Genomic DNA, 21961 nt, shown 5'->3' with positions numbered 1-21961 from the left:
GAGGAAAAGACAGGTGGACACTTGGGCGCTTGGGGTGAAACTTGGATTGCCAATGGGGGCCTGCTGGTTGCACTCAGCATGGCCGTGTTGTCACCTCCCCCAACCGTTTGACTGCCAACCTCCCCCGTTCCCTGCTCCCAATCTCCCTCCAGCTCAGCACTAGCACTCCTGTCTGCCCCCTCTAACCCGGACGACAGCAGAGACCCCCAAGCAGCTGGAGTTGATGACACTTGTCAGCAGAGAGATAGTGTGTCCACTGTGTCCGATTCCAGGCTAGCCTCTCGCTCTCTGATTCATGCACACACATTTACAAGCCTCATACATGTGCATGCCCATGTTCACACTCGCGCTCTCCAGCACACACACACGTTTCCTGACACTTTCTGAGAGTATATGTCAGCTGATCATTCTAGGAATTGGTAAGAGGAGACTGTACACAGACAAATACACTCAACTTACTGGATAGTTATACAGACATGATCCATGGTGCACTACAAATGTTATGAGTCACTTTTACTTTCACAACTGTAACTAGACAGCGATGCAGGTACACTTCACTGTGCTGGCATGGTTCTTGACAAATATTATAAGGATATATATTGAATAAATAAAAACCCTGCACACTAGAATAAAACCTGTCTTATCAAGACCATGTGAAATACTGTTAAATAAACCACCATGACATCTGGTCTGTCAGGGATATTTTCTGTTTCACATTTCAAGACATTAGCTGTACCGTAACTTGATACATCCTGCAGAGGGGACATGGATTTACATCTCAAAATAACACCGCATTAAGTGCGCTGAGTAATTGGTGCTCAAATGACTTCAGACTAGACTTAATCTCAAGATTAATGACATGTAAATGAGATGGGTGCTACACATGGAGTGACATTACTGTAGTGCATTAATGCTTATTATGTATTTTTCTAGTCTTTAAAAGCCTAATTTCTACTATTGTGTGCAGACACAGCAGCAACATAGTGTCAGCTGCAGGGCCATTTATAATATTTCTTGTTTACGAGCACTTTAAACGGTTTATTTTCCTGATTAAAAGGGCATACACTGTTCAGTGACTAACAGTAATTTCAGCCTGTTTGCACACTGCAGCACCATGTAAATTATATAAGTGTTAAATATGAGTGTTCAGATATACAGTGATACACAATGAAGTTTAGTGTCAAGCTCTATACCCACTGAAACTGTACCCTGTATGATTTCATGTGACAAATACACTTGATTGATTGTTTGATGTACACAGTATTTCAACATGCTATGCGAGCCTGACAGCCTATATCCGTGTCTGCCCAGAGAGGAGAACCAGACACAGTGTCATATGGCAAGCTGAATTAAAGCCATGTCAACACATTCACCCTGGCAGGGATGAATTTCAGCAACTCACTGACCATTTTGTCACTGTCATGGAGGGGTATGCACGCTGTGCCCCCCAACCTCTCACCATACATACACACACAGATACACACTAAGCTGCCTCATGCAATATCCCTCATCTTATGCAGGTGATTTTGTTTTTCTATTTTCCTGGTTTGTAGAGGTAACGTGCAGCAAAAGGCCAATGTACCTATGAGTCCAGGAGTGTCTTAATCCCTTTCCAACAGCTTTACAACATAAAATATTCTTACAAAAATTACTCCACTTGCATGATTTATTTCATTTCTTTAAATGCAGAAAAACAACTGCAAATTCAAATAAGATGTCAGCTGAGTATATTCCTTGCCTGCAAATGCAACACTGCTTCTCAGCCTGGAAGGAGTTACTCTTTAAAATCAGATGTTGGAAAAAAAAAATGACAGTACAGATGCACCGATTTATGAATATCAGCCAGACATCTATATATTGGCTAATATTTGCCTTGTTGACTGCCATGACATTCACAGATGGCAGTGGCCTTTGTTTTTCTGTTGTGTTAAAATGAACGGCATCATGTCATCCTGGGGACAACAGAAAATGTTGGGATGCTGTTGAGACGAAAGGACGCAGTAAACTAACTATGAACATGTCAGGGAATGCACCATATTGTTTCCCTAATAATTCTGCATTGTGAACATCAAATCCGTGTTGACATCAGCAGGAGAAGAGCTAGTAAACATTAGCTGTTGATAGCCAGTGGCTGCAACTAACAGCTGACAGAGTTTGCAATGAGATACATTATGATGTGTTCAAGCTCTCTGGTAAAATTCATTATTGGGTGAAGGTAAATTCTAATGTAGTCATGATGTGTTCAAATGAAATCTTGTAAAATGTAGATTTTGGTGAGGAACTTGAATAAATACCGCTGTCTGAAGGAGAAATTTGTTGATGTTTTTACAGCAATATAAAACAGATATTAGAGTGGGAATTATATGTAATAAAAAGACCTTTGGAGCAGTTTTTTTTATGTTTTTCATGTTAAAAAAGGTTATATTAAAAGGTGTTTCATAAATGTGTGTGATGGAAACTGTGCTCATTGAAAGGTGGTTAAATGAAGGGCTCAGTGACTTTAAAACAGTTCAGATAAACCATCTGTACAAGGTATCAGCTGTGGGCTAAATTGTTATTTTAAACACTGACATCGGTATCGTCCCAGAATTTCATAATCAATGCATCCCTGTTGACAGGTACTGTTTTTTTCATCTGAGAAATGTTTGGCGGCAAACAAATGTAGAGGAGTAAAGTGTAACATTAAACCATAAATTAAGTTCGCTTCTCAACTGAGTATTAGTAGTGGTATTAACGTGGTTGTTGCTTTCATCTTGCTTCCTTTGAGGGTTAAATGTAGGATTTAACACATTAATGATATCACGTATGGTGGCATGCTGTGCACTTTCTCTTTCAAAATGTTTGGGTTTTGTGTTTTGACCATTAAATGAATTTAATTGATCTTTTATTTGGCACAAATATCACTTAACTGATTTCTTGGGTAACATAACTGAACACAGTGGGACTCAGTAGAAATACACATAAGGTTGTAGTTGTATCCGTTTCATGCAAACTGCAGTGCTATGATCAGGAAAAATGTGCCGTGGATATAACCAGTCCGAGTTTAAGATGGACATTAGTGAAGTGTTTTTAAGGATGCACTCTTGAACAGAACTGAGGTCAGTGATGGTATGAAGTTGGACACATGACCAACTTTAAGTGGGTTTGGAGTAGGAGTTTGGATATCTGAACAATGCCAAGTTGAGTCCTTCAGCCAAAAGCTCCTTTCCTCAAGCCTCAGCTTCCTGACAAGCTTATTCCACTTGTCAGACAGACCTGAATTATATTTTGTATTACAGACGCCTTCAAAGTACAACTACCATTTGGGCCAAAAATATCTCTGTCAAAGGGGATGATTGAAAATGTCAGAGGATGATGCCTTGTGACAGTGACAGTAGCTATGGGCTTTTTATTCTGCTCTGGTGGAACAAAGCTCCGCTTGGTGGCAAATAAAAGTTTGAGTACGCATGTGTTTGTCTGTGGGTGGTATCTGCATGCGCTTGTGTTTTGATCACTGTTTATATGTCATACTGCTTTGTGTCTATATTCGTCATGTTTATGTTACTCACGCATTATGTTTTTGTCCGCTGTTGTGTTGCACACACATCGGGTGGTTCAAGAGTGAATTGTACATTAAAACTGTGCATGAGACCTACGGAGCTGCACACACAGGAGTCCAGCCAAGAGATTCACGTGTTGAGTCACACCCTGTTGTCAGGCTTGTCTTCATCACAATCCCTCTCATCCATCATCCAACAACTGCTTCAGGGAAGAAACACAACACTCAAACCTGCCACAAATGGCTTCATCTTAAAACAAACTTCTCACCAGGAGACAATCCAAAGGGCTGCTTTGATTAGCAAGAGAGCCAGGTAGAAGAAATTAAAAACATGTGATAAACTCTGTTGTTTAGTTGTTTGTATCAGCTGCCCCGCTCTGTTTACACAACAGCCAGGAACACGCCACCTCCCCACACTTCCTCAGGTCCCTTCCCCTTGCATCCACAGCACTTTGCAGCTTGTTAGTGGAGCAGGGTGGTTGGTGCAGTGCCCCAGAGGCGGTGGCGTGAAGGTGACATCTATCACTTAGAGCGCCGGCGTACTATAAATACCATCAGCGGACTCCCTGTGGTCCCGCCTTGTGACAGCTTTAGCTTGGAGTGGGAGGGAAGCAGCTGATGTGGGGGCTGGTGGGGAGGGATGGGCAGGGAGGATTTATCTACTGAAGAAGGGGGGGCTGCTCATCCATCCCTCCTATGTATGCTGTCACAACCAGAGTTATCTTAATTATACCATTCAGACACAAAGCTAAGTGTTCACTATGAGGAATCACACACAAACACCCACAGTCTTGAACTTTGAGTAAGATCCACATAGACGGCAGGTAAACATGTAAGACACATTTTCATTTTCTTGCTAAATGCCAACGAGGAAAGCTCTAAACATTTATCTTACATTAACATGCCTGCACTCAAATCACGTCACATGAAATTAAACTTTACTTTTAAAAGACAATCAGTGCCACCAAAAGAGAGATATACTTGCAGAGTGCAACTGATAAGCAGACAGACAGTTTGCAGAGTCTTGACTATACAAACAATTTAACAAGACCTTTTACCAGAACCAGTAACTGTTAGGTGTTTTAAAACAATACTTCTGATTGAGCATGCAGAGACATTAAAAGCTAGTTCCAGGTTCTCCTTAATTTCCATGTTCAATTATTTTAGTTTTTTTTTCCCCAGTGTTTTCATTATGTTATGAAATATTTATTTTTTTATTGCACTCTTGTTTTAATTCTTTGGACCCCTTCTGAGCTGTGTCCCTAATAAAGTTTGAATTAACCTGAGTCGGTATGTTGGCTTGTTTAAGTTATTGGTGGAATGCAAACAATGTTATATAAAGGCAGAAACTGTATTTTTAAGAAGAAATGTCTATATCAGGCACAAGTTATCTTGGGTCTCACTATGTTCCTGTATGGAAACTGGTCACAAGAGTAGTAACATTTAAAAAATCATGACACTAATAATCTTAAAGTGATACTGACACTCAGAGTGCATTTGATCCACATATTGTGAATGGAGAGGTGTGTAGTATAGCCATACTTGCATGCATTTGGGTGGCATCTCAGCACACTCAACTGCCAACTCTGTCAAATACACTGCGCTTGACTTCACTACATCACAGACTGTCTGGGTTTTAGCTGATGCTGCTGGAGTGTGAGTTCTGTGCTGGGGACAGTTGTAGAAGTCTAACTGTTAGCATCATGTGGTTTAAGTTACCTTCTGGTCATTTATGGATTTAACAAGAGAGTCGAGCTGTTTCTGTGATGGCGCGTGATTTGGCTGGGACTGTTTAACAGCTCCATGTTGGATGTTGACAGGTGCTGCTGCTGTGTTAGCTAATGCTAACTGGGCAGATGTTGAACTGACGTTCACCAGTATGGAAAGACAGCGCCTCCACCCAGAGGAAAGGAAAAGTCATGATAAGATCTCTTCTTTGTCCAGTCTACTTCTCCTAGACATAACTGAGCTCAACATAACATAATTTTGAGATTTTGACCATTTTCTCATACTTCTTAGATTAGCTCCTGAGAAATAGCCTCCTGTCTCGGCTCAATCTTTATTTTGAATCTGAAAATGCTCCTTTTCCCCTCTCACTGCAGTCATCTTTATTCATCTGAAATAATCAGCTCTTCAGATCACAGTAAGATCCAAAAGAAAACTTGACTGGCTTATATTTGAGCCTGCACAACTTTAGAAATGTATCAAGTTCAGGCCTCAACTCTGTGTGTTTTATCTGTTATCTGAGTTGAGATCATCTGATACGCCTGTGAGCACAGCAAAAGAAACCCTACTGGTTTATTCTTTCGCTCCTTATTTCTCCGAGGGGGGGTTAAGGAGAAACAGATCACATCAGGATTTAGTCATCTCCAAATAAAGAAGCTGATTTGGTTCTGTTGAGACAGAGAAAAGAAAAATTTTCCTCTGGATCGAGATGGCAGCAACAGAAAGTCTGCTTATCTGACAGGGAGTTGGGACAGTCTGGGATCAGACCACTGGTGCAAAAAAGACTTGAGAACAGGTATCGTTTGAACGTAGATGTTTGATACTACTTTGTATACTGGGTTATTCTGGTCAATACATTGAAGGTATAAAGTACCGATAATCAGGCCTAGTGGTTACCCTCTCTTACAGTGAAAAATTAGTCACTGAGACAGAAGCTTGTAATGTTGTTTTTTAAGTTAGGAACTGAATGTGTGCGAAATATTTTGACCTTTAACTGATGCATGCATATGGAATAATTAGACTATTAAAAGGCACAAAAAAGCTCCAAGCCATGTCGAAACAGTCCTTACTGCACACACCTAAGACTTATGAACCAGCTGGAACTACATGCAATCTGCTTAAACTTTGGGTTAGTTGCTTAAATAAGAATCGCTAGGCTAATTCTATCTGCTTGTTATAATACAACAATGTATTTTCTTCATAGGAGAGTCTGACAGAGGTTTTTTTTAAATATGACTGAGAGGTGTGTTGCTCTGTGCCACAATCTGTTTCTTCAGCTGTGACTGTAACTATTTTTTTCAAGGGCTTGGACAGTTTAACAAGGGATCCTTTCAACAGGTGAGCCAGTAGTAAAAAGACAGGCGTTTCCTAAACCAACAAACCACAAGAGGTGCACGTACAAACCCGTCTTTATAACAACGAGAACCTAACAGTGTGTCATAGTTATGAGTAACCGTTCACCCATCTTTTCTCAAGTCTGACTTCTACGTCCTGTCATCAGAGGTAAAGCCTGAAACCACAAGAGCTGGAAATGAGCCACAGGCATTTTCCACAGTGTCAGGGCAAGCTGTGAAACTTGTATTTATGTTATGATGTATTCCATTTAATGATCACTCTGAAAGACAAAGCTTGTTTCGGTCGTGCATGAGTTGTTTGGCCACATACCAGCTCAGAGCTGTGACAACAAACTGACATGCCAAAAGAGTTAAGAAATCAAAAGGACATTTTAACTTTGAGATTTCTTTACTTTGCCAAGACAAAGAGATAAGACATGAGAGACCTGAAGGTTATTGGTGCCTATGACGAATATCTAGTGTTGCTAGCTCTCCTGAGACAATGTCTCTGAAAATGTAATATAACCATTGAACTGTTTACTTTCTTTTCCTTGTCTGAATCAAAAGTCTACAGATACAAAGGATTGTATGCTGAACAGATTGTAAAGCCTCTTGAGGAAAATTTGTGATATCTAATACTGGGCTATGTCAGTAAAAATGAGTCAACTTGCTGTGGTAGACTGAATCTTGCTTTAGTTTTGAAATCCTAACTGATTCTGAAATCGGGTTGCATTACGCACATGAGGGGGAGCTTCTCAGATTGTATATTGGGATATCTATTCAGCAAGAACTGGGAGGCAAGATTTTAAGTGTCAGTTTTAATATCTGTCAACAGTAGCATGCTAGCTAACGTAACTTCAAGGGCAAGAATGTTTACCATTGCTTGGCAACACCATCGGACATCAGCTCATTGGCTATTGTGAATGTAGTGACGTAATCATTATCATAATCATTCAGATTTTAATCCTAAATATCAAACATGTTTGAAATTATTAGGGCGGTCCTGATGAGTCTGCGAGTAGTTCAACAGGTCTAAGACTGGACCTGTGGACTCTCACATTACCACATAATCTAGGCTTAACATCAGCACCAACCAAAGTCCCAGACCACATTTCTCGGGGTGAATCGGGGATTAATCGGCCCAAATCTCCTGTAGTCTGAGCTGGGCTTTACTTGATAACAGTGCTCTTATTTGTGAATTTTGCAAGCAAAAATGGCTCAAATTTATTATTGAAGAATAGATTAAATAAAAGACATGCTTCCCACAACAAGCTTTCGTACTACAGCAACAGAGAGGATGTAACCAAATGACACCTGACAATAAATATTTTGTTCTCTTGATGGGTTTCAAAGCACTTCAGAGTGCAGCTGGGAGATGTAGCCAGCTCACTGTAGGTGCAACCTGGGGCTTCGGGGTTGGGTCCGAAACACTAAATTTGCAAGTAGGTATTTCACTATGATAACTACCCAAACCCTCTCAAATGAATTTATACAGCCCAGTCATCAGAAGAAAGTGTTGGCATTGTACATTTCTGCAAACCACAAATATGCTATATTTGCACATTATAGTAATATATGAGCTGACTATCATCGTGAGGTAGAGGGGATGTCAACTAGGCGAGATGGCTGCCAACCTGCAGACCACTGTAAATCACTTTGAGACCAACAAACAACAAAACCAAATGTGTTTTAGTGAGTCCTTGTTGTGTTTCCAGCAGCTTTTTAGCCCCTAAACATGGATGTTTTGGTGTTTCTCCAGCGAGGACAGTGCCACAAGAAGCTGTTGTTTTTTCCCAGACGTTCCTGGCCAAAACGTGATCTTTTTCTGACCATAATCAAGTGTTTTTTGTGCCTAAACATAACTACAGGTCAACCACAGCATTGTTGAAACTTATCTACTACATAATAATGTGCAAGTGTAATTGTCCGTGGTTTGTAAAACATACAATGCCAACATTTTTTCAGACGATTGGGTTGCAATTAGAGTGACTGGTTAAATTCAGAACTTTGCCTTTTGCTGTATTTCAGTTCTCTCAATACAAAGCCTTCATTACTGCAGCTGAAGACCCCCAAAAAATAAAGTGTATATATTTTGTTGAAACATGTAGAATATTATTTCTATATGATCCACATCCCAGTGAACACGCTCACAAAGATCCTTATTTTAATTATAGTGTTTACTGGAGTCTAAATGCCGTCTAGTTAACCTAAGAAGCTTTTTGAGTGGAGAGCTTTTTGGGTTAACTACATGGTTGGAGGCTTATAAATGTATATGACATAGCAGCTCCAGCAGCATGAGGATAAGGCCTCTGGACTTTTGTGGCAACAACTTACAAAATGACATGTTTCAAAGTTCATAAGCCGAAGCTGGCAGAATGTAGCTTTCTAAGTTTTAAGCACACCACTTCAAACCGGCTGGGGCGTAACAAAACCACAATCATAGATGCCTCAGACTCCAAACACGTTGTGATTTACAACACAGTTACCCCTGAGTGACTAGATTTGCTCTTGTGGTATTGCTTGGGTAAAGTATTCATCCCTTGTGATATTAATTGCACAAGGGCCAATAGCAGGGACTGCTCTAGGTGTTCTTAGATGTGCTCATTATTGTGTCATAGTTAGTGTTCAGAAACAGTACAGTGTTTGAGTCTGACGAGCCCTTACTGCAGTGTGATTCTTATAGTTTGCTCTCTGTCTCCTGCCAAACTGAAGCTTACTGGCATTGCGGTGGCAACAGCCAAATTGTTTGAGCTGGAAGGGGACGACACAGGAACTTATTTTTTTAGTGTCCTCTTAAATTTCCTCCAATAAACATCTGTCTTCAACATTTTTAAGGTGTTGTCATAAACGTATGTGGTGTAAGGAAGTGTTTTCTCCTTATGTTAAACTTGATCTATGCTGGAGCCACAGGCATGAATGTTGTGGTTGGAAGGTACTGAGTTATACCTGTCAACCATGGATTCAAGAGAAGAGGAGGAAATGCCAACTTTTAACAAGCTTTCAGAGAACAGGACGTTTATGTTCCAGTGTTCATAACCCAACTGTGTATTGTGGTTGGGTTTTGAATAACAGTGGTTTGGCTCACAATGCTGAGCATATAAACTCCGTGCCTCCACTGTTTTGGCTGAACTTAACTTGAACAGATGCTGTAAAATTCACTTCAGTGGGAGGCCAGGCCTTACTGTGGTTACCAAACTTGTTTATGGTGTTGTCATGTAAATGCTGGAAGAGTCATAGAACACGGCACACACACGATGTGTCATCATAACTGTGGTCAGGGTTAATAAATATAATTTTTCTTAAGGTTTTTCAATGGATTAATTTTATGCAGGAGTGCATAAGGAATATCTGTTTAAAACATAACACACAAGCATATTAATTTACAAAATCCTCATATTTAAATTTTACCAACCTACATTCAATGAACAACAGGGGACGTTGATGAATTTTGGTGCTCTAACTCTGCCAATTCCTTCTGCTCACTTTGTTTTTGCACTGAGCCAGTAGAGGGGAAAGAACTGGCAGAAAAAAACTTACAACCAAGTCCAAAAACAAAGATATGAGAGACATAACTTAATGTGGATGATCTTCATCTTTTAATTGGAAGTGGGTGATTTTGGCACAGATGACATACAGATTGGTTGTAATCAAAGCACCAAGCTGTGGGTGTGGCAAATGGATGTGGGCAACCCTACAGCTCCAGGACTTGGGAGTACAAAATCGCAGAAATAAAAGAAGCAGACAGAATTTCCCCCCTGATATACATACATTGACACACAGTATGTTGACTCAGGATAGCATTTCCTGGCTCGAAGACACCCATCGTATTTGCTCATAGTAAAAGTAGAATAACAGATAAAGGTCCCGCAAAGCTCCGTCTGCATGTTTTACTTTGTTTGGTCAGCTGCTGCCAAGATGTTATCTATTTTGGAGTATCTCATAAAAGATATGAAAGAGCCCTTCCTTGCTTGGTCACAACGCCTTGCTCGAGGTTTTACTGTAAAAGTCTGCCTGGTAGATGGGCTGATACAGTGGATGGGTGGGTTTACCAACATGTATGAGGCATGCACGAAAAATCTGTGCTTTGCTCGGCTATGTGTGTGGCACACAGCGTGTCTGCTTATGTGTCACTATGTGCTTCAAAGAGAAATAAAACCAATGCATTGGAACTCTGAGCGAGTCTATTCTCAGAGGTCTGACTATGTAAACATTTATTGGGACGCCTTAAAAAGCCCATACTTCCTTAACATCTGCTGCTGTAGTGAATTACAAGCACAGAGTAAAATGTCTAAATGTTCTAATTAGCAAAAAGTTTGGCTATTTAAATGTATTGATATGACTAGGCCTGTAGAAAAAAAATCTCGTAATTAATAAAGACTAAACTTTAAAAACTTGAAAAACAGATACTGTGAATAAGCTGTAATCTGTTTTGAACATGTCACCTCTTCGAATGTCACTGAGAAGCAACCTGCTTTCAAGTTCAAAGAAATGACTCAGGCTGCCATCTGATTTCTCTCATCAAAAGAGTGTTTGTCTAACAACAATGGCGGTAATACAGACTATTTAGTATCTTGTTTCTCACAGTCTCTTTTCCTTCTCTCGCTCTTTGCAGGTTCATGTACACAAAGATTGGCAATTAGCTGCGATGATGACTTTCAATGAAGGTTATTTTCATTTTGCAGTGGTAAAATTAAATGTTAATTAAAGGAGGGCTATTCTGATGTTTAATGGAAGTGAACAAATGTAAAACTGCACATTAAACCAAGGGCAAGAAGAACAAGTGCCTAACTGCCGATACTTTGTCTATAAGGAGCAGCGGTGGCATGAAGCAATATATAGAAATCAGCAAAATTCAGGTTTGCCGAGTATTTTGAGTGCTACGATTGGCTGAAAACTGACTTCATTCTTCAGTATCTTGTTCGTGATAAGGATGATGAGTGGCTGTCTAAAAGAAGTATTTCACTGCTGGAAAGATGGTCTTGAAAGAGTACTGTTTGGGTCTTGAACTTTTGGTTCCAAAGGTACCATACTCAAAGTGTTTGGTGGAAACGGGGCTACTATCTAATATACTGTACTTGATAACTTCAGTAAACAAAACCCATTAAATTTGTTACAACTGAGATATCAGTTAGACAATTACTCCTCCAGATGTTCATTTCTAGAAGGAAAAATGAAAAGCACTAAACAAGAGCAACTTCAAACAAAGTAAAATATGCCATGACAAAGTCTGTCCACAGAGAGACTTGTCCTGGCAGCTGTGCAGACTCCTTCGCCAAAATCATGGAGTGCTCTTATAATTTTAATCAGTGAATGCCAAAACTCATCCGAGCAGAGAAATTCTGTGCTGATATTAAAATGAGGTACGCCATGGCACGCACCACTGGATGCACTCTAATTCGGTGGCCAAGTTGGGCACTACTAAAAACACCACATGGCAATTTAACAATGACAGGTCAGGGCCACTGAGAAACATACACCACTATGTTTAGCAGTTACACCACAATACAGAAAACAGAATATCAAACCACAGCAACTAGGCAAAACAGTGAAAAACAACTGAGTAGGTGTGGGATGGGGGCAGCTTAGAGAAACTCATCCATAATCATCATCTTAAATGATGATTATGGATGAGTTAAAATAGCCAGGCAATCAAAATGTCTCCCAACACTTCCACATCAATACATTTATTCCTCACACTCACAATAATCTAATTGTGACAGGAAGCAGATTTCAGTGGCTTAACGAGACAGCAAAGCCAAATCAGTGTCCTGAAGCTCTGTTCTGGGTCCTGTTCAATAATTCATCTGGAGTGTAGAGCTCAGGATGTCACCTCCACTGCTACAGGCTTCTTGGCCTGGCTGGCAGTCTGGTTAGGAGGGCTGCCTTCTGCCATTAGCATGGCTCTGATCAGATTAACAGCTGGGCCTTTTGCCAGCACAGAGGCACGAAGAGGGAGAGTCCTGCCTGGCATGGCTTGGGTATATCGTGGCACATTTAGCAGGTTGGAGTGTCCACTGATGCACCACACTTAGCACACTGCCATCATTATGACACAAGTGGTGTGAAGCCCCTGCCAGGAAGGGGAAGCAGCGCAGGTGGCTCAGGACATCAATACTGCTTCTTCTGCTTTCACCTCTAACTTCTGAGTCATTCCAAGATATAAATAGGATTTTTTTGGACTGCGGTCTGACTTTTTCCAAAAGAGCAGAATATAAAAATATCTATCTATATTTATATATAAATTGTGTCTATTTTTTATTTTGAGGACTTTGAATTAGATGACCATATATGTCATATGCAAAAGTAAAATTTCATTAATGAAAATAATTTCAATGACACTGGCAGGTGAAAATAGATATGTACAAACTGTAAAGTGTATTCAAATGTGTGTGTCTGAACAACCTAAATGTTATGGTGTGTTCACACAGGGGCTGTCCCGAATATCAGGTTTTGAAGATCAAAGCTTCAGTTAGACAGCTTCAAGAGTAGGTGTAAGGGTAATAAGAAACAAGGACATAGGTTGGACTTTGTTTTCGCCACAGTTTCCAGTCGATGCACTTGAAATAACATATCATAGTAACATTAGCCATAATAGCTAACGTAAGACAAAAAGAATACTTTGCAGGATGGCTAGGCTGTTACTTACAGTTTTCAGGTGATTTGCCAAGCTTGTTGTAAATCTGTGATATGCTACTGTCCTTTGGCATATCTGGCACTTGACTTTTTGGGGCTTATCTTTGCACATTTTTAAACAATTCCAAATTTGACTTTTTTGACATCTCGCTAGCAAATCTGCAAGCCTGTTCTGTGTGGTCAAACTATCCCAATTACAGCAGTGCTTAAATTCAGAACTGCTCTTGACTGATGTTAGTAGAGAGAGAGTCAGAGTCATAAAACTACCACTAAGTTTAAATGTTATTGTCTGAGCTTCAGAGCATTTAGGTGGTCAGCCTTAATTCACACTTGCCATTTTTAAACCCTATAGGATGACATTTTGAGCAAGCAGTATTACAAGAATCAGCCCAAGCAGCCCCTTTTTTTTATAAACAAAAAGGTTGATGACACAACAATGACTGTAATATCGGTTACTGCACTGATTCAGTGTTGTCTGTTGAAAAAAAATCATGTGATCCTCTCGTCAGCACAAAGGGCCCTTGAGAGTTTACAGAAGTCTTGACTGAAACAGTCGATGGTGAGGAGGAGATGGAGGAGATGACAGGAAGGCTTCAAAGTTACGTTAACTAAAGGCCCCTGGCAGTGATACCAGTTCGTCCTTTACCACTCAGGAAATACAATTTTAACCTGCAGTGGCAGAGAACATCCCAAAACCTGCTGGACCAGTGATATCCTTTAAACAAACTGAGTAGAGCTGTGTACTGGCAAGAATCTGCGATTTGACTGCATCATGATACAAAGGTTACAACGTATTGCAATACTGTAAGCAGGGTGATATATGGTGATTATTTTTAAAATTCAGTTTTTAATTGGTAGTGTGCCATTCATGAATCTGCCTGTTTCATATGCCTGTGTTTTTTCTGCTTATGTTAGTGATATGTTGTTACGCTGGAAGAGTCAAGACAGATTAAAATACTGCTATCTAGCAGTTAGGAGGTTTAAACAAAACCACTGCCATAAATCTTTGCATGTAAATCATTGATTAAAAAGTGACTGTGTTGTTGAGAATTGATGCATTATCACAAAACATGATATTCTGATGCTAAAGTTTACTGATTTTCTTACATCCCTTGGACTAAGCGGCCTTTTTTGTCTTTTAAGAACTAAGAAGACCTATTTTAGTTCATACTATTCATAACATTTAGAACAGTAAATTAATAATAATTAAATCTGCATAAGTAATAATTATTAAATAAATGCAGTTGTAAGCCTTTGTATTAAAACAGATCAAGTTATTTTGCTTGTAAATGTCTCCCTGTATCCCTTTAATAAGCAAAAAACACATTTTCTGATTCATTTTCATTGTGCCCCCAAGACTCTTCAACATTGGAGCACATGTGCTCCTTGGAATCAAAAGTCAGCATCAAGCCCTGGACTATCATCAAGGCTTCATGTAACTGTCTGTGCATATGAAAAACAATTACATATTATTAAAAGAATGTCATTGAGCTCAAAAAGTGGTTGTAAAGGGACAGAGGAGGGATAAAATAGGAGCCAGGGGGATAATGATACAGGGGTTAAGAAGAAAAGATGGCAAGGAGTGAGCGATGATGTTACAAAGGGATGGATTGGAGGGAAGGAATAAAAAGATAGTGTGGAGAGTGATGGCAACCCTCCCACAGCTCTACCTGTGGTGGAACAGATTGGACCCGCCGCAGAGCGTTCTGATTGCCGTGGCGACTGAGCATCAGCTGACAGATGGCTGCCTCCAAGCGCAGGGCAACGGGCCGTCCGCAGCTTCCACTGATTGGAAGTCCGTGCACACACAACACTGCTCACGCCCACATGCACAGACTGGTGGCCTATGAAAAGGGTGAGGGAGAATGGAGGACATGGTTGTTTTGATCTTGGAGGTGTCAGGCATCTTGACTGGTGCGGCTTACCTAGATGACCACTGGCCAAACTAAACACATCCAATCTGGGTCACATCCCCTGCTCACAATCAGACAGAATATATGGAGGGGATGAGTGTGGATCTTTAGCATTTTAGCATTTGTTATGGTGTAAAAATTAAGCAATAAGAATCAGACAAGTCACATTCAGCGGCATCAATACACAACCACAGATCCAAACTAAGTTCTGCATAAAATTTGGAGAGAAAAAGATACGTCTGTCAAAAAGGATCTCTGGAAGTCTAACCATCTCTATACACTCCTGTACCTGTGTGTCTGTGTGTGCGGCCTGTCCCCGTCTTGCTAGCTCACAACATTTACTGATCACATACCTGCATCAAGACACCCACAACATTCTTAAAAAGTGACTAAAATGAAGGACACTGCCTGAAATATTCAGGTTGCTTTATCAGTCTGCAAAACATGTGACTGTACAGTAAGATGTGGCAAAGAAGGTAGCTACAAAGAATAATACAAAGACAAGCAGTCAATGCAAGGCATGTAATGCTAGCATTAGCAGCTAGCGTTACTTCTTACTGGCCCCATAATAACAACTCCCAGTTACTGAAGCTAAGTGATGCTTTACTTAAAGGCACATACAGGGCCCTGTTTAAACAATATATATAGCTCAGGGTCTAAAGTGTATTTAGGGTGTGTCAACTTAAACTGGTCATAGGTGTGTTTTGTGTAGGTGTAGGTGTAACATGAATTCAACCATCAGCATCATTTTACAGTCCCTTTCAAAAGCCTGGTGCGACTGCAGCTGGTGCATTGCAATTTACATGGCAGATGTGACAAACGGGAGAAGCAGAAACTGGTTTACCTCTGAGAGTTATGCAGTTAGAGCAGTAATGTCAATGCAGCAAATATCGTGAGATGTTTAGGCAGCAAAACTGAACACTATAGTTAGAAACTTGACAGAGATAACAGAACTAAACTTTTAGTTTCTGAAATAATCAAAGTTACCCTGCTCCTTGGGCGTAAATATGCAAAGCGTCTCTTTTAATGGGGAGCTGGACAGCAGCTCTGCTCTGAGAATGTAATTAATATTTTCCTCATTAATGATGCATTGTTTCACCCACCTACAACCCATCAGCATGCCCCTGTGCCCCTTTCTGAACAATGTGCCCTATATATAGCAGGAAAATACTTTGCCATTCTGACTTTTGACTTGCTGGTTAATCGCACAATTGCTTTCTGCTGCCATAATATAGCAACATGTCAACAATGCACCTGACCACACCTCATTTTTAGACCTACATGCCAAAAGGAGCACAGACTGGTACAAGAACACTTGCTACTTACACAATATGGGTGCTGGCTGTGAAAATGACAACTATGTCAGTCTGAAACTAGCAATGACAGTCGTGCTATGCACTGCTTAGCATTAGATGTAAGATAAGAACCACAGTGTTATTGAAAATACTACATTTAGAGGGATGAAACTGACCCATTCAGCGGTTCATTCATTCATTCATTCATTCATTCATTCATTTTCTGTGACCACTTATCCTGTTGGAGGTTGTGGGGGAGCTGGAGCATATCCCAGCTGACACTGGGTGAAAGGCAGAATACACCCTGGACAGGTTGCTCAGGGCTAACACATAGAGACAGACAACTATTCACACTCAAATTTATACCTACAGCCAATTTAGAGTCACCATTCAGCAGTGTTTTATTAAAAAAATCATCTTTCTAAGGAGCTGGCCAAAGAATTATCCAGTGTACTAAAGCCTGTGTTTACTATTGTTGTGGCAGACATCATTTTCTGGAGCATTTCTAATGCAGCATTTAAAGTAAAAATGAGGGAAATTGATTTATTTCAGTTACACTTTCATTATTCAAAGGAAAAAAAAGATCAAATCCTAATCTCAGTTGAGTCGCACTGCATCAAATCGGCTTTAAGTCACAGTGTATCACTAATAATTTATCTGCATGGTTTTTGTTTTGGATCGTGGACTGTATACGTAGATCTTCAGATCGGATTGTCCGAGTGAGAGAGATACCATCGCTAGTGTTTGTGCATGGTGTGTTCTTTATAAACCTGTTTTTTATCTGTCATGGATTAAGACAGTAGTCATGTCAAGGTCAGATACGTGGACTGCTTGTATTGTATTACAAACTTGGCTGAAATCTCCAACATCAGAAAGCCAGTCCAGTTGCATTACAGACAGACTATGACCTGGATGACAGAGAATCATCACAGATATGACATGCATACATGTAGGTGTAGATGATCAAGATTACCTGCAGGTCACATGAGTGTTAAAACCTGTCACGAGCTACACCTTCAAATGATGTTGCCTGCATTCTTCAACATAGACATGGCCCTGTTAAAAACACCCTCAAACAATCCAGTCAGCAAACTCATACAACTGTGAAATAGACAATAATATAGCATATCACAGCAGCCATTTCCCTACACAATTCACTTTCTTTCTGCACCATTTACTCACACACACACACACACACACACACACACACACACACACACACACACGCAAGCACCAGTATTGGATCTGGGAGGCAAATGGGCTGCATGTGTCTCATGCCTCTCCAACACCTCCTGTTGCCATAAATATCTTGTTATGAAAGGCAGGTAATGAAAAGCACTGCCTTGGTAATCCGTGACGGAAGGCAGTTTCATGCTAGTTTAGCTTCCATCACCTCCGTTGCTCCCTCCACTGCCCCACTGAGACAAGCCTTCGTCTCGTGCACTTGTCCTCCCTCATCGTCTCCTTTTTGTCCCTTTGCAGAGAAACTGCACGGGTCATCTATCTGCAGGACCATTTGTTCATATTACATGTGTATTCTTTGTTTGCTTTTATTTTGTTTTTCTTTGATGGTGGCGGAGTGTAAGGACGGCATGAGTTTGTTGTTTTGTCCATCTGCCCAACATTTTGGTCCATTACCATGAAATTTAGGGTGCTTTAAGACCTCGAGTTGTCTTGCTTTGGTCCGAGTCAGGGACTAGTTTTGTTACAAAGTTGTATAATTGACTAGAGTTAGTTCGTGTTCTCACGGCAGCATTTACAAGTGCACCAGATCAAATGCCTTGCACGAGAAAGCTGCTCTTGATTTGTCAGAATTCCCATGAGGGAAAAATCCAGGAAGTAAACAAAATGTTGAAGAAGAGTACACTTGCAAGATAAATGTGACACTTTCTAATGTCACAATGGAGGGACAACTACGCAAGTTGATTTTAGCGCTGCTCATCGTGGACTATATTGCTGTCATTGTTCATTTTAGTCAAACCATACAGTTTGAAAACGAGGCGCGGCTCCAACTAGAAAACAATGTTTTGATGCATTGGATGTGCTGAATGTGCATATTAAGGCAGCACAGGAGGAGGTGCACATTAATAATCCTCCAGGACTGTAACATGCTCATGTTTAACCCCAACAATGTGTCATGTGACTGCAGTTGGTTCAGATCCAGGTTGGAACACGTTCTCACCATGTTTTGCTGCACACCTGAGTGTGATTGCTATGTTCACACCTGCCGAAACAAACCGCACTTAGGGGGCAAACGAACTTGAGTTAGATTGAACGGAACCAAACAGGGCAGGTGTGAAAGCGCCCTTAGAATCAATATTCTTTGTCCCTACGGGATAATTTCTTATAATCTTTCAGAGTTTTGACATTATATACCCTATTAAATATAAAGGATAAATTCATTATTTTGGCAGCCATGTGCGCTTTGACTAAACTGTTGCTCATGCAGGAATAGTTTTAAAAACCCTTTGACGCAGGTGCTCATGTACAATGCCCATGACTATAAACTACATTTAAACACATAAAAAGAGGCTCCTCAAAAATGACAAAAGAGAAATGTAACTCACAATAAAGGAATACTTCACACATCTATTTCCAAACAGATGCGCAGGAAAGGGACAAGCAGAGCACAACTTGAAAGGGCTAGTTACCGAAACATTGCAGCATTAAAATCATTATTTTTGCAAGTTAGACAGTGTGAGAGAGTTCCTCTACAAATGAGAAATTGTGACATATAAAACTAGTTACTTTCATCTCATATTAATGTAGCTGAGGAAAAAAAAATGCTATGCTTTTCAGCGAGCTTCCTCTGCCCCTCGGTCAGTGAGGGAGTTGGCTCATCACACAGCGAGCCATTGATCAGGGTGGATTGCAGGAGACAGCAGCTCAGAGCTGCGGCCCTCAGAGGAAGACCCTCTCACACATTCTGGCAGCCCTTCCAACAGAATAGGTAATTCTGGAACAGCAGCTCCCGCTTCACCTGGTGCCAACAAATTTACAATTCAAACATGAACCAAGGTGTTGAAGAGGAATGTTAGAAACACTTTGATTTGTTTTTATAAGAGATTTGACAGAGGTCGGATACATGGAAGCCCCTACAGTGTCGCTCTTCAAAGGAATATAAATTGCTTTTCTCCAGATTTTACTCTTTCCCTTTATGTTGATCCACGTTTGTGTCTATAGTCATTATGGAGTTCTGATATACTATATGTCAAGTCTGGATGTGAGTACAGCACAATGTAAATGTGGTTTTGTTTCAGATATTATCTACTAACACAGGCAATGTACTGGCATTTTATTAAACTAAAAAAATGAATCAAGAATATTTTTCTATCGGCATATAGATGCTTTACCTTGTCTGTAAGTTGTACAGTGCATCATCTCATTACCTCATTACCCTTGAAACCATTGTTAAAGTTGAATGATGTTAAAGCGTGTCATTTTTAAAAAAAACAAAAACACAGCTTGGGGATGAAAAATTTTGGAACAACAGAAAAACAGTTATATTATAAGTATAATTATACCTACTAGGGATGCACCAATTAATCGCACATCAATCTTGACAGATATTCATTGACTGCCATTGGCCTATCACCAAATAAGATGATATTTTTCTGTTGTATCACATCAATTTTGCGCAGGCTAAAAAGGAGAGCTCGAGACTAACATCTTCCTGTTGTCCCGGGGACAACAGAAAACATGCTCAGGATAGACAGAGATCTTACGTGGGGCACCTTTGGGATGAAAGGACGCAGCAAACTGACTATTGACTCATCAAGGCAACCTATTGTTTCAATGATAACGCTGCACTGAGAACAACAAATCAGATTTGCAATTGACAGCAAGAGAGCTAGCTCATTAAGGCTAGTTAGAGTTACTAAGCTAGTTTGGCCTGCTTCATGTACATGCTGCCTCAGTCACTGGTATGTTTTTATTTACAAAGCTATTGTTGGTCGAATTCCTACCAACTTATCTTCTCTTTTGAATATGAAATATGGAAATTACAACCTCTGTTTACAGGACTTTTTGCATCTTGCTGTACCAAAAGCCAGAACTAAAATGGGAAAAAAAACATCTAGTTTTTCCACACTGCAGCATGAACAATCTGCAGGATGATCTTAAGCTTCAAGACATGGTGACGCTGACTGACTTTAAAACCATGGTGAAATCTGTTGTTTGTATGCAACTGTTTTATCTGATCATTTTATGTTACTCAAATCTATGAGCGTGGTTGTTGAAACTCTGCATTGCTGCTATTCTTGACCAAGTCTCCCTTGTAAAACGATATTTGATCTCAAAGAGACAAACCTGTTTAAATGAAGGCTAAATAAAATGAGTTAACATTAGCTGTCAGCAGCCAGTAGCCGGAGCTAGCAGCTAATGGAGGCTGCATAAGTTACATGATGATGTGTTCAAGCTCTATTCAGTAAAAATTAGTGTTAGGTGAAGATCACAGTGTTATCATGACAAGTTTAAATGTGAGAAAATTGTGTTGATGTTTTCACAGCAAGAAAAAAATATTATATTAAAGATTGTTTCATAATGTGTATGACTGAATTTGTGTTCATTTAAAGGTGTAATGAAGGGCTAAATCACTTTAAAACACGTCTGTTTGTTTAGTAAGGATTGCTTTGTTTCCCTGGCACAAAAGGGAGAGTAAATAACAACAAAAAACAAAATAAATTAGAAAAGCACTCAGAGAGCGCAGACCTCCGCCAAGCAGCTCGGATTTCCCGCCATTTTATTATTTTATCCACTTCGCTTCAACTGATCACCACCAAAATTTTATCATCTGTTCCTTGTCCCATTATCAACCTTTCCTGAAAATTTCATCAAAATCCATTCTGAACTTTTTGAGTTATTTTGCAGACAAACAAACAAACAGACCAAAGCCAGCAAAAACATAACCTCCTTGGCAGAGGTAACAAAAGCAAAAAAACTGTACTGGTATTGGCCTAGAATTTAACAACCGGTGCATCCCTAAAACCTACATCATTAAGACACTGTGGCATATTATGCACTTACTAAACGCCCTCTGTCTACAGGTTGTTGTTTTTTTTTTATAGAGGATAATCTTTATTCCAGAGGCTGCAGATGAGTTAGTGCTCTGACTTAAACCTACAGTGTTCTAATACTGTCAGTGGGAGAGAAGACAATGACCCCATATAGGCTGCTGTAGATACAAAAAGGGGACAAGCCGATTGCCTTTACACACAGCTAATGCAAAATGAATGCTTTTGTGCCATTTGGTGGTTGTGTGTTTGCACCAGGCTTTGAGTTTCCTCTGATTATTTATGGATATATTGCAGTTTATCCAAGTCTTTATAATATTTGTTTATGGTCAAAATTATTCAGAAAAAAAACGTGCATATTTGTTCAGATGTTGCTGTGCTAAAACAACATCATCCAGTCTTAGTGTTCATATGGATATGTGCATCCACTCTCTCCAGACTATGTTTATCTCTCACTGTTCGCCTCGCAGCCTTCAGGCATGAGAGCTCAGGTTCCACTGCCCTCCCCAAA

At 40.1% G+C, this 21961-nt stretch overlaps 1 long non-coding RNA gene across 1 annotated transcript in view; it reads right to left on the bottom strand.

Annotated features, from left to right (window-relative positions):
- The window catches only part of LOC117259933 (uncharacterized), a 183451-nt gene that overhangs the window by 103793 nt on the left and 57697 nt on the right, over positions 1–21961 (bottom strand). The window contains exon 3 of the long non-coding RNA XR_004501885.2: positions 14901–15074. This is a non-coding gene — a long non-coding RNA (uncharacterized LOC117259933). The remainder of the gene's footprint in view (positions 1–14900; positions 15075–21961) is intronic.

This window comes from Epinephelus lanceolatus, chromosome 2 (genome assembly GCF_041903045.1).
Source record: "Epinephelus lanceolatus isolate andai-2023 chromosome 2, ASM4190304v1, whole genome shotgun sequence".
NCBI lineage: Eukaryota > Metazoa > Chordata > Actinopteri > Perciformes > Serranidae > Epinephelus > Epinephelus lanceolatus.
Note: the sequence above shows the minus strand (reverse complement) of the source record. Positions and strands in the feature narration are given on the sequence as shown.